The sequence below is a fragment of the Triticum urartu genome, chromosome 3A, assembly GCF_056163025.1.
Source record: "Triticum urartu cultivar PI428250 chromosome 3A, HENAU_Tu73, whole genome shotgun sequence".
In the NCBI taxonomy this organism is placed as follows: domain Eukaryota; kingdom Viridiplantae; phylum Streptophyta; class Magnoliopsida; order Poales; family Poaceae; genus Triticum; species Triticum urartu.
The window spans coordinates 719044391-719056123 of NC_141875.1; the positions used below are offsets into that span (position 1 = coordinate 719044391).

Here is an 11733-nt window from a genome sequence, read left to right on the forward strand (position 1 = left end):
CAACCGTGGTATTATAGGAGCATACCACATCACCTTGGCAGGAATCTTCTTCTTGGGGAACTCATCCTCGACATCACCAGGGTCATCGTGGCTGATCTTATAGCGCAATGCACCGCATACCGGGCAAGCATTCAAATCCTCGTACTCACCGCGGTAGAGGACGTAGTCATTAGGGCATGCATGTATCTTCTGCACCTCTAACCCTAGAGGGAAGACATCCTTCTTTGCTTCATACGTACTCTCAGGCAATTCGTTGTCCTTTGGAAGCATATACATTATCATTACCAGCTACTTTCCAAATCCCTTGTCAGATACACCATTCTCTGCCTTCCATTGCAGCAATTCCAGTGTGGTGCCCAACTTTTTCTTGTCAGCTTCGCAATTCGGGTACAACAATTTATTGTGATCCTCTAACATGCGCTGCAACTTCTTCTTCTCCAAATCACTTGCCGGTTTCTCTTTGCATCGGCAATGGCCCAACCTAGATCATCAGCGGGCTCATCCGATGCCTCTTCTTTAGCTTCTTCCCGCATTGCCGGCTCAGTTTCTTCCCCCATTGTTGTATCTTCGTATTCAGGGAACCCATTGCCAGGATAGCTGTCGCCGTCCTCTTCTTCTTCATTGTCTTCCATCATAACCCCTCTTTCTCCGTGCTTTGTCCTAACATTATTATAGTTGGGCATGAAACCAGACTTAAACAGGTGGACGTGAATGGTTCTTGACGTAGAGTAATTGTGATCATTCTTACAGACAGCACATGGACAAGGCATAAAACCATCCTTCCACTTGTTTGCCCCAGCCGCAGGTAGAAAAGTTTGCACGCCATTAATGAACTCGGGAGAGCATCAGTCATCATACATCCATTGTCAGCTCATCTTCATTACACAACACCGAAAAGACCAAATTAATACAAGTTCATACATAAAGTTCATACAAATATATAGTTCATACAACACTTAAATGCAACAAAAAAATAACTCTCTAGCTAAAGAATTTAAATGCAGCAACAAATGCGATCAAGATCGCAACTAAGGTAACAATTGATCGAACAGCATAATAATACCAAGCCTCACTATGAATGGCATATTTTCCAATCTGTCTAATCTTGAAGCGCATTTTCTCCATCTTGATCTTGTGATCATAGACGACATTGGCAACATGCAACTCCAATTCCATCTTCTCCCCCTCAATTCTTTTCAATTTTTCTTTCAAATCCTGGTTTTCTCTTTCAACTAAATTTAACCTCTCGACAATAGGGTCGGTTGGAATTTCCAGTTCACATACCTCCTACATAAAAATATCTATGTCAACTTGATTGGCATAATTTGTCATAAACATGAAATGCAACAAATAGTTTTAAAATATAATATACCACATCCAGATCATAACAAGGACGAGGGCCAACGGGGACTGATATCAAAATGATGGCACTATGTATAACAAACCACGTATGAGTAAGATAATTATATGAGTAACTATATATCCAAATCACACAAACATCAATTTTTTATATAAAACATTCATGAACAAGAGGCTCACAGCAAGGTGGTGCCGGCGACGGAACGGTGCAGGCGATCGACGGTGGTTACGATGGAGATTTAGAAGGCATTAAGTAAACCACACCTACATATGCAAACTAAGTGTTATTTTTGACCTCAAATTACATATAAATCAAACACTAGCACATATAATTCCTCCCAAATTACTAAACTCACAAATTAATCACTATATAAAGCCTTGCAAGAGCTAATCTAGCAATGAGAGATGAAAGGACAAAGTTGCTAACCTTTGTGATCATTTGAATGGATGGGGGCCTTCAAATCTTCACAAATTTTGGGCAAAATGTGTGATGGCTCGAGAGGAAGAGGGGAAGAACAGAGAGGAGAGGGGAAAGGGGAAAAACAGAGCGAGGTCAGGTGGACGAAGGGTTTATGTAGGACGACCTTTAGTAGCGTTTCGTGATACGACCCGATACTAAAGGTGCCGGAGGGGCCCCAGACTGACAACATCCTGCCACCACTCACTTTAGTACTGGTTTGTGGCACGAACCGGTGCTAATGGTTCACCATGAACCGGTACTGATGAGAGCGGTCGGCTAGTTGTTGGAACCGGCACTAATGCATTTATTAGTGCTGGCTCAAAATCAAACTGGCACTAATGTGCTTGACATTTGACTGTTTTTCTACTAGTGTTCGTAGCTCACCCTCCGTTGTAGAGGAAGTAGTCGAACAGCGGCAGGATCACGGACCAAAAACCCAGACGACGAAGGCTCCCAGGAGATGAAATAGCACAAAGCCTATAAATTTTACCGAGTCAAAAAATTTGAGGGCATCACATCACATAAAGCATCGACATTGAAAACTATGATAAAAATCATATTGCTAATGACATCTAGTCAAGTTTTTAGATCATCATGATACTTCAAATCCTAATTTTCATCAAGTGTCAAAATTTGTTCTTCAACTTTTTTTAGCAAGATCATCATGATAAAATAACTACGCATCAGATATCATTTTTGTCAACACCACAAAATGAAACTATAGCTATTTTACAACATCTCAAATATACCAATTTTGTTCTTCAATTTTTTAGCACATCTCATATAGCTATTTGACAACATCACAAAATGAAAATAAAAGCTTCATTAACTATTTTATAGACTAAGTGACTCAAATTTATTTTTTAACTATGATAATTCATTTTGGGTCTCGTATTTCACCTACATTCCAACATTCATTCATTCATTCATTCATTATAAGCTTCTTTTGACTATGCATCTCTACTCTCCACCCTTCGTAAAACGTCAAAGATCATTACACGGAGATGAATCAACATAACCAATCACTAAATTTACCAAAGAGAAAACTAACCAATATCCATCAATCCATCTATCTATCACAAACTTGACCAGCATCCATTCATCCATATTTCACTACACATGCATGTAACACATATCAAGCAGTAACAAAATGTAAAAAGAAAGAAAAAAAGCTCACTGGGGCGTTTTGGGCGCCGGTACAACGGGCGAGCTGGGAGGTCATGGGCAGGGGCTGGGGAAGAGTCAATGGGGGCCGGTGCCGCCGCTGTAGTGCGACGGCAGAGGGGGGCTTCGAGCCCCGGCCAGCACACCGAGGCCCGATCAGGAGAGGGAGGGTGCGGGTCGGGGTGGAGGCAGGCAGGGAGGGGGAGGAGAGGGTCCTGGCCGCGGTGGCACCGAGTCGAGGTGGCGAAGGTGTAGCGGCGGCGGTGCGAGGAGGGGGCGGAGAGGGCTGGGTCGCGACGCGGCGCAGGTCAGGGTGGAGGCGAGGAGGGGCGAGGGAAGGGGAGGGGCGCAGGAAGGGGAGGGGTGCGGGTGGAGCGGCAGACGGCGGGAGCGGCGCGGGTGGAGCGGTGACGGGCGGCGCAGGTCGAGGTTGGGTGGGGCACGCACGGTGATAGGGAAGGGAATGAGTGGCCGAGGGTGCCCCGTCTCGAGTGGATAAGGCCAACTAAGCTGTCGACATAGGTTACGATGCCACGTGGCAACCTATGTCGACGGGTTTGCCGTCGACATAGTTAGCAGGTCAACTTTTTTGGGAATAGTCCCACCTCGCCCAAAGTCAAGAAATATGACCAGTTTAAATACTTTCCTAATCCTAACGAAGCAAGCATAGGTATTCATTGGACTTCCGTTAAGAAAATGGACAATTACGGTGAAACTTTCAGTGCCCGGGCACGGCCCGGTGCCCGAACACTGAAAGTTTCACTGTGAGCGTCCGTTTTCCACGATGAATGTCGGTGTTTTTTATAAATTCAAATATTAGTATTTTTTTTGTTGTCTGTATGAGAACCCGGTGCAAAGCTCTCGTGGCCGTTCCCCCCTCCAGGTGCTAGCGGCGGCGCCGTCCGCGAGGGGGCCACACCTCGGAGACGCGTGCTGCATCTTTAGACATGCCAGCACACTGTACGACATGTATGAAGCTGGTGTGATGCTCCGGTGGCATTGCTACCACCCAGGGCCCCCGTCTCGCCTAACCCTGGAGCAGTTGACCACGAGATCTAGCCCTCTGACTTTCGTCAGACAAGCTTTGACCAGTGGACCTGTCCACCCGGTTGTGTTAGGTCAGCCCATTGGAACACTTGGGAGCAACATCCAGGCCAAACCCACAGCAAGATCCCCTCCCTGTAGATCCGACGCGGCCGTTTCCCCCTTCAGGTCACTACAAAAAAATACACATCCGTGATCATACGTGTTTGTCACAGTAGGTCACGTTTTTTTGTCATGCATGTACATCCATGACGATTTTATGACAGAATCAAGATAGTGATATATGTGCTGTCGTAGAAGTGTTCCATGACATTACCAAAATTACCATCACGGAAGTGTCCACTTCCAAGACGATAAATCGCGCGTCATAGAAGTGCTTTCGTCAAGGGTGACCGACACGTGGCATCCACCATAACGGAACGCCGTTAAGCTATCGGGTCGGGTTTTGGATCCGATAACCCATTAACAGCCCCGACCAATGGGAAATTTCCACGTGTAAAATTCTTATTGGCCGGACGAAACACGTGTCAGCTCGTCAGTGGGTCAGATAGGCGCCTATGATATGTCGACATGTGCCACGGCCAACCACTGGCCCATTTAGCTTACAAAGCCGGCCCGTTTGACTTGGTCAAAAGTTAACGGACTGGCCCATGAAAAGCCTGTTAACGGTCTCTTCGCAAATAGCCCATTTTACGGCTCATTAACTCATGGCCCGTTAGGCCAAACAACATCATGTGGGCCGTCGAATATAACACCAGCCTATTTCACTTTCGGCCCATGTATGGCCCACGACGTCTTTCAGCCCATATGAGGCCTTCGTATCTTTCGGCCCTTTACAGGCCCACGGTGACTCTAGCCCATAATGAACAGTAATTTTCTTTATAACCGTTAACGACCCGTGATTTACGTGGGTCGTTTCCAGCCCGTGTTAGCTTTCGGCCTATTGACGGCCAATACTTTCTTGGGCTCCTTTTCGGCCCTCGATTACTTCCGGCCCGTTACTGGCCTGTTCCCCTAATGGGCCAAATTCGGCCCATGGCAAGAGTCGGCCCATTACTGGACGGTTCCCCTAACGGGCCAAATTCGGCCCATGGCAAGAGTTGGCCCGTTACTGGCCTGTTACCCTAATGGGCCAAATTCGGCCCATGGCAAGAGTCGGCCCGTTTCTGGCCTGTTAACCTGTTGCGCCGTTTCCAGCCCGTCCTATATTCTGGCCCATTAACGATCCGTTATGCCTGTGACAGAATTAACCCTTTGTTGTCCTACGACCTGTTAACGGCCTGTTACCGTGCTGGGCCGATACCAATTATGCCCGATTACGGCCCATGTAGACCCATTTATCCGGCGGCCCGAGGCCCACCGATTACAGGCCCATTTATCGACGGCCCGTAGGAGACCCATGGATCATACGGCCTGTATATGGCCCATGGTAGTTGCAGCCACTAGCAAACCAAGGAAAAAGAATACTAGGAAATAAATAAGGCCAAAACTAACGCTATTCTATTAAGGAGATTGCATAGATTACATCCACTCGGCATCAAAGATCGCCACCAGTGCAAATATAGGGAACACCTTACACTATACAAAAATGGCTTGCTGTTTTCTTCAGCCGGTGGCTATACGTTAAGTATAAATTTTGTATCGCACTAAAACAAATTACAACTATATAACAAAAGGAAGGTTGGCATAAAACTTTACAGTCTAGCAGATAAATGCACCACCAGAAGTTCAGAAGCTCAGTTCATTTGACCTGACTGTTACGTTTTCATGTTGTATCACTAGTAGAAAAAGGGTCTTCTGTCCTGGTTGGTAAGGGCCTTTTGTCCCGGTTTTTGAACTGGGACCAAAGGGTCGTTACTAATGCCCTGGCCCTTTAGTCCCGGTTCAAACAGGAACCGGGACAGATGGGCCTCCACGTGGCCGGTGCCCGAGCCCAGGTAGGAGGGCCTTTGGTCTCGGTTGGTGGCACCAACCGGGACCAATAGGCATCCACACGTCAGCATTTCAGGGGCTGAGGTTTTTGTGTTTTTGCCTTTGGTCCCGGTTGGTCGCACCAACCAGGACCAATAGGCATCCACGTGTCAGCATTTCAGGGGCTGAGATTTTTGTTTTTTTTAAAGGGGGGGGGGTTGGGGATTTTGGGAGGTTAATTTAGGTGTTTCATATATTGTGTTAGCTAGCTAATTAATAGAGAGAAGTGTCCTCTCATATGTCCGTGCTTGGTCGACGCTACGTACTATATACGTATAGAGAGGGCTAGACATGCTAGCTAGCTAGTAAGCAAACGAAGGAAACAGAAGATCGTCATGAACATATATGCATACAGAGAGAAGTGATATCGACCACCTCTCCTTCTCCGAGAGATTGGTCGAACAACAAGTTCTCGTATATCTATCCGACACTACCAGCTACATATATACAATAATTATCTCTTACAATATAATCTCCTAATTATATACGAACACAGGATCCACATAGTATTCTCCGTCTTTAGCGATCACGTGGTCAAGGAAGAATGCCGCCAATTCCTCTTGAATTGCTCGCATACGATGTGGTGCTAGGAGTTCATCCCACATCCGAAAGATCTAATTTGAAGAAGGGGGTCAATACATATATATATATATATGTGAATAAATGAAACTCAACACAAATGATGGTAATAAAATAAAATTGTGAATATTATTGCTTACGCACTTCATATTGTTCGTCAGAGTACCCTCGTTCACAAGTCGTGTGGCGGATGGACTCGCAAACGTAGTATCCACAGAAATCATTCCCCTGTTCCTGCCACAACCACTTTACAAGAAATAGAGGTCAATCAAATTGATAAGCAAGCATGCCAAATGGTATTGATGAAACTAGCGCTTGAATCACTAGGAGATGCGCGGAACATGTTACTATAGTAGTTACTTTCGGGTGTCTAAATTGCAGCTTCTTCGGCAGCCCCGGAGCTTTTTTGGTGAATTTTCTCCAAACCCTACCAGACAAAGAAAACAATTACTTGATATCAGGAAATGAACAAAGTTGCTGATATGGTGGATAATGATCGATTTAACTTACTTCTCGAGCATTTGAGTCATGTCCGCATAGTCCTAGGGATCTTTTCATCTCGAGTCTAAGACAGTTACTAGTCCCTGCTCAAGCTTAATCTCTAGGAGAATATAGTGGAACCTGTTCACTCATGCATAACTCATCAATTACATTACTATAACCTGGACTAATAAGGGAAACTGAATATGCACAAGACAGTAGCACTCACTTGAAGTTGTAAGGAAAGAGTATTATATCTTTGTTTTCATTTACTACCAACGATCGTAGCAAGTTGGGCTCGGTATCTTCGGCACGATATTTAACCTCATTTGCATCTATGAGATTTGTGTTAATGAACCCAATATCACCGATTTGTCTTTTCTTCAATTCAGCGATCTTCAACCTGCCTAATATAGTGAGGATAATTATAAATACATGCAATGAAAGAGTTGACCAATATAGAGAGACTTAATGATAGAAGTAGTACTACTTACAGACAGTAGCAAGTGACCGTTGCTTTATCGAGGGCCTTTTGATTGAAAAACTAAAAGAACTCCTCAAATGGAACATTCAACAATTCAATTCCAACGAGGTGGTACGATCTTGATGTATCGCGAGCTTTGCTATTATAGTTGGATCTTATGTTTCTCCTCCCCCTCTACTCTCTTGTAATGGATTGAGTTTCCCCTTTGAAGTTATCTTATCGAATTGAGTGTTTAAAGATTTGAGAACACTTGATGTATGTCTTGCCATGCGTATTTGTGGTGACAATGGGATATCACGTGATTCACTTGATGTATGTTTTGGTGACCAACTTGCGGGTTCCGCCCATGAACCTATGAATAGGGGTTGGCACACGTTTTCGTCATGATTCTCCGATAGAAACTTTGGGGCACTCTTTGAGGTCCTTTATGTTGGTTTGAATAGATGAATCTGAGATTGTGTGATGCATATTGTATAATCATGCCCACGTATACTTGAGGTGACATTGGAGTATCTAGGTGACATTAGGGTTTTGTTGATTTGTGTATTAAGGTGTTATTCTAGTACGAATTCTAGGGCTGTTTGTGACACTTGTAGGAATAGCCCACCAGATTGATTGGAAAGAATAAGTTTCAGGTGGTTTCGTACCCTACCATAATCTCTTCGTTCGTTCTCCGCTATTAGTGACTTTGGAGTGACTCTCTGTTGCATGTTGAGGGATATTTATGTGATCCAATTATGTTATTATTGTTGAGGGAACTTGCACTAGTGAACGTATGAACCCTAGGCCTTGTTTCAACGCATTGCAATACCGTTTACACTCACTTTTATCATTAGTTACCTTGCTGTTTTTATATTTTAAGATTACAAAAACCTATATCTACTATCCATATACCACTTGTATCACCATCTCTTCACCGAACTAGTGCACCTATACAATTTACCATTGTATTGGGTGTGTTGGGGACACAAGAGACTCTTTGTTATTTGGTTGCAGGGTTGTTTGAGAGAGACCATCTTCATCCTACGCCTCCTACGGATTGATAAACCTTAGGTCATCCACTTGAGGGAAATTTGCTACTGTCCTACAAACCTCTGCAATTGGAGGCCCAACAACGTCTACAAGAAGAAGGTTGTGTAGTAGACATCATATGTCACTTGGGAGTACCGCCTCAGCCCCATAAACCATGAAAAAGGGTGTGAACCCTGTTGAGTGGTTGGGAGTGGTTCTGATACTCCAAAGAACTGAACGGAGCTCTTCAAGCCAGCAACCCGGAGTCCGTTCCAAAGGAACCATGAGTTGGGGTTTGATGCCCCTTAGGATCTCTTGATTTGCTCGTTCGGCTTGACCATTGGACTACAGATGAGCTACAGAGGATACATCAAGCCAATTATGCTCTTGCTGGCAGAACTCCTTCATTGCCCCTATCAGTGTCAAAACCGGTGGATCTCGGGTAGGGGGTCCCGAACTGTGCGTCTAAGGCGGATGGTAACAGGAGGTAGGCGACACGATGTTTTACCCAGTTTCGGGCCCTCTTGATGGAGGTAAAACCCTACGTCCTGCTTGATGAATATTGATGATATGGGTAGTACAAGAGTAGATCTACCACGAGATTAGAGAGGCTAAACCATAGAAGCTAGCCTATGGTATGATTGTATGTTGTCCTACGGACTAAAACCCTCCGGTTTATATAGACACCAGAGAGGGTTAGGGTTACACAAGGTCGGTTACAAAGGAGGAGATACACATAACCGTATTGCCTAGCTTGCCTTCCACGCCAAGGAGAGCCCCATCCGGACACGAGACGAAGTCTTCAATCTTGTATCTTCATAGTCTAACAGCCCGGCCGAAAGATATAGTCCGGCTGTCCGGAGATCCCCTAATCTAGGAATCCCTCAGTAGCCCCTGAACCAGGCTTCAATGACGATGAGTCCGGCGCGCAGTACTGTCTTTGGCATTGCAAGCCGGGTTCCTCCTCCGAATATACCACGGAAGAATTTGAATATAAGGATAGTGTCCGACCCTGCAAAATAAGTTCCAAATACCACCGCAGAGAGAATAATATTTCCGCAAATCTAATTTGCTGACTTGTTTTGGCAACATGACATTATGTCATGGCCCGGTGATTATTTAAACCGTTTCCTTTAACTAGCCCCGCACATAACGCGAGGTAGTTTTTTGACACGTCTCGTCAAAGCAGAGATCGTGTCCCCTTATCACGGGATTCTCATCAATACGAGTGTGGGTAACCCAACCGTGCCATCGATTACGGCGCTTGAGGGACAAGCGAGTTTTACCAGGCTAGTGGGGACGCATAGTTTCATCCGCCCATATAAAGGGATAAGGATCTACCTTTTCATCCACGCCTTCTTCCCCCTTTGCTCATCCATTTTTGCACACTCGAGCTCCAGCGCCCAAGTCCGCATTCCCCACCTCAACCCTCTCCAACCATGTCCGGAGCAGGAGGCAGGTGGATGGTCTCCTCCGTCACGGAGGGACACATCACGATGTTGAGGAGAGCCGGATACCTGCCCGACAACATCGCGCACCGGCTCCTAGAAGAGGGGCAGCTCATCCCCACCCCCAGGCCCCATGAGAGGGTAGTGTTCCTTACCCATTTCCTCTGTGGACTGGGATTCCCTCTCCACCCATTCGTCCAGGGGCTCTTGTTCTTCTACGGCCTGGATTTCCATGATCTGGCCCCAAACTTCATCCTCAACATCTCGGCGTTTATCGTCGTGTGCGAGGCCTTCCTCCACATTAAGACCCACTTAGGCTTATGGCTGAAGACCTTCAATGTCAAGCTGAAGGTAGTGAGCGGCCGCCAGGCGGAGTGTGGAGGCGCCATGGTGGGAAAGATGCCCAACGTCACATGGCTCAAGGGCTCCTTCATGGAGACTATAAAGGGGTGGCAATCGGGGTGGTTCTACATCACCGAGCCGTGTGACCCTAAATGGGCAGTGGCCCCCGAGTTCCGATCTGGCATCCCCACGCGGCTCACCTCCTGGCAAGAGAAGGGCCGGTCCTGGGGCAGTTCGGGAGAGCTGACCGGACTCCAAACATGTATTCAAAACATGGTGAACAAGAAGCTCAAGCTTGTCAATGTAGTCCAGGTCATGCTCATCCGCCGGATCCTCCCGTGCCAACAACGGGCTTTCAACTTGTGGGAGTTCGACCCGGAGCATCACCAAACTCTGAACAGGCTCTTCGACACAACTCACGAAGATGCCTGGAGGGTGCTATTCAAGAGCGCCGAGGTTTCCCCTCCCACTACCGAGGACCACGGATTCTGCGTGAAGCGCCAAGCCAGCGCGGTAAGCTGTTTTACCTCTCTCTGGATACTTATTTTCCATAGTTTGACTCTATGCGGGATCTCAGCTCCCGTACCTTTAACAGGACTGGCAGGAGACGGCCGGACAGATCGACTGTCCAGCTCCTTTGCCCGAAGGCCCAGCAGACGCTCTCCTGGCGAAGATGCTAACTCCAGCTCCTTATACGGTGCTTGAGAAGACCAAGAAGGCCAAGGGAACCCGCAAGAGTTCCCGACGCCAGGCGTCATCGGACTCTCCGTCCGATGACTCTACGGCACACTCCTCCCCCGAAGTCGAGGAGGCAGAAGAAGATGCTCCCCCTCCAGACGGGGGAGACAAGAACAGGAAGGCCGCCCCAACTGGGGAGGCCGAAGGGTCCAAGAAGGGAAGGACTCTTCTTCCGGACAGTTCTACCACCGCCGCCCACGGCGAAGACGAGTGGCTGCCCAGGGCCAAGCCCCTGGGGAAGTCGTAAGTATTCGGATACCAGAGTAACTCATAGCATTCTTCTGTTGCACTGCTTCCCCTAACGCCGAATATGATTATGCAGGCCGCCACGAGCCCGTATCGATGTATCGTCGGACGGCTCCCTGGGCTCGTCGGATATGGATAGCGATCCACTTCTGACCGCCACCTCCCCTCACCCTGTGGACGATGCCGAGGTATTGTCTCAAGAGGCACCGGGTCGAGGGGAGACAGTCCCGGAGGCGCCTCAAGGCGGCCTTCCGTACTCTGGGAGCAGAGGGGACAAGGCCCCTGAGGGCTCCGAGTTCGGCCCTCAGCCGAACACCGCGCCGGAACCTCCAGTGATTCCGGACTCGGGAAGGCGGCCTCCTTCCAGGAGGAGCAAGACGCCTGTACCAGTGACCTCTGTCCATCCA

The 11733-nt window shown here is 47.2% G+C and overlaps 1 long non-coding RNA gene across 3 annotated transcripts; it reads right to left on the bottom strand.

Moving 5' to 3' along the window:
- Positions 1-345: 345 nt before the first annotated feature.
- On the bottom strand, positions 346-3420 carry LOC147982093 (uncharacterized). 3 transcript variants are annotated; one of them, XR_015599979.1, is made up of 5 exons: positions 1787-3419; positions 1540-1623; positions 1373-1430; positions 749-1287; positions 347-660 (listed from the first exon to the last, which is right to left on the bottom strand). It is a non-coding gene; the product is annotated as an uncharacterized LOC147982093 (long non-coding RNA). The 3 variants fall into 3 exon arrangements; XR_015599980.1 differs by lacking the exon at positions 1373-1430 and having other exon boundaries at positions 352-660; positions 1787-3417; XR_015599978.1 differs by having other exon boundaries at positions 346-660; positions 749-1623; positions 1787-3420.
- Between the last annotated feature and the right edge of the window lie 8313 nt (positions 3421-11733).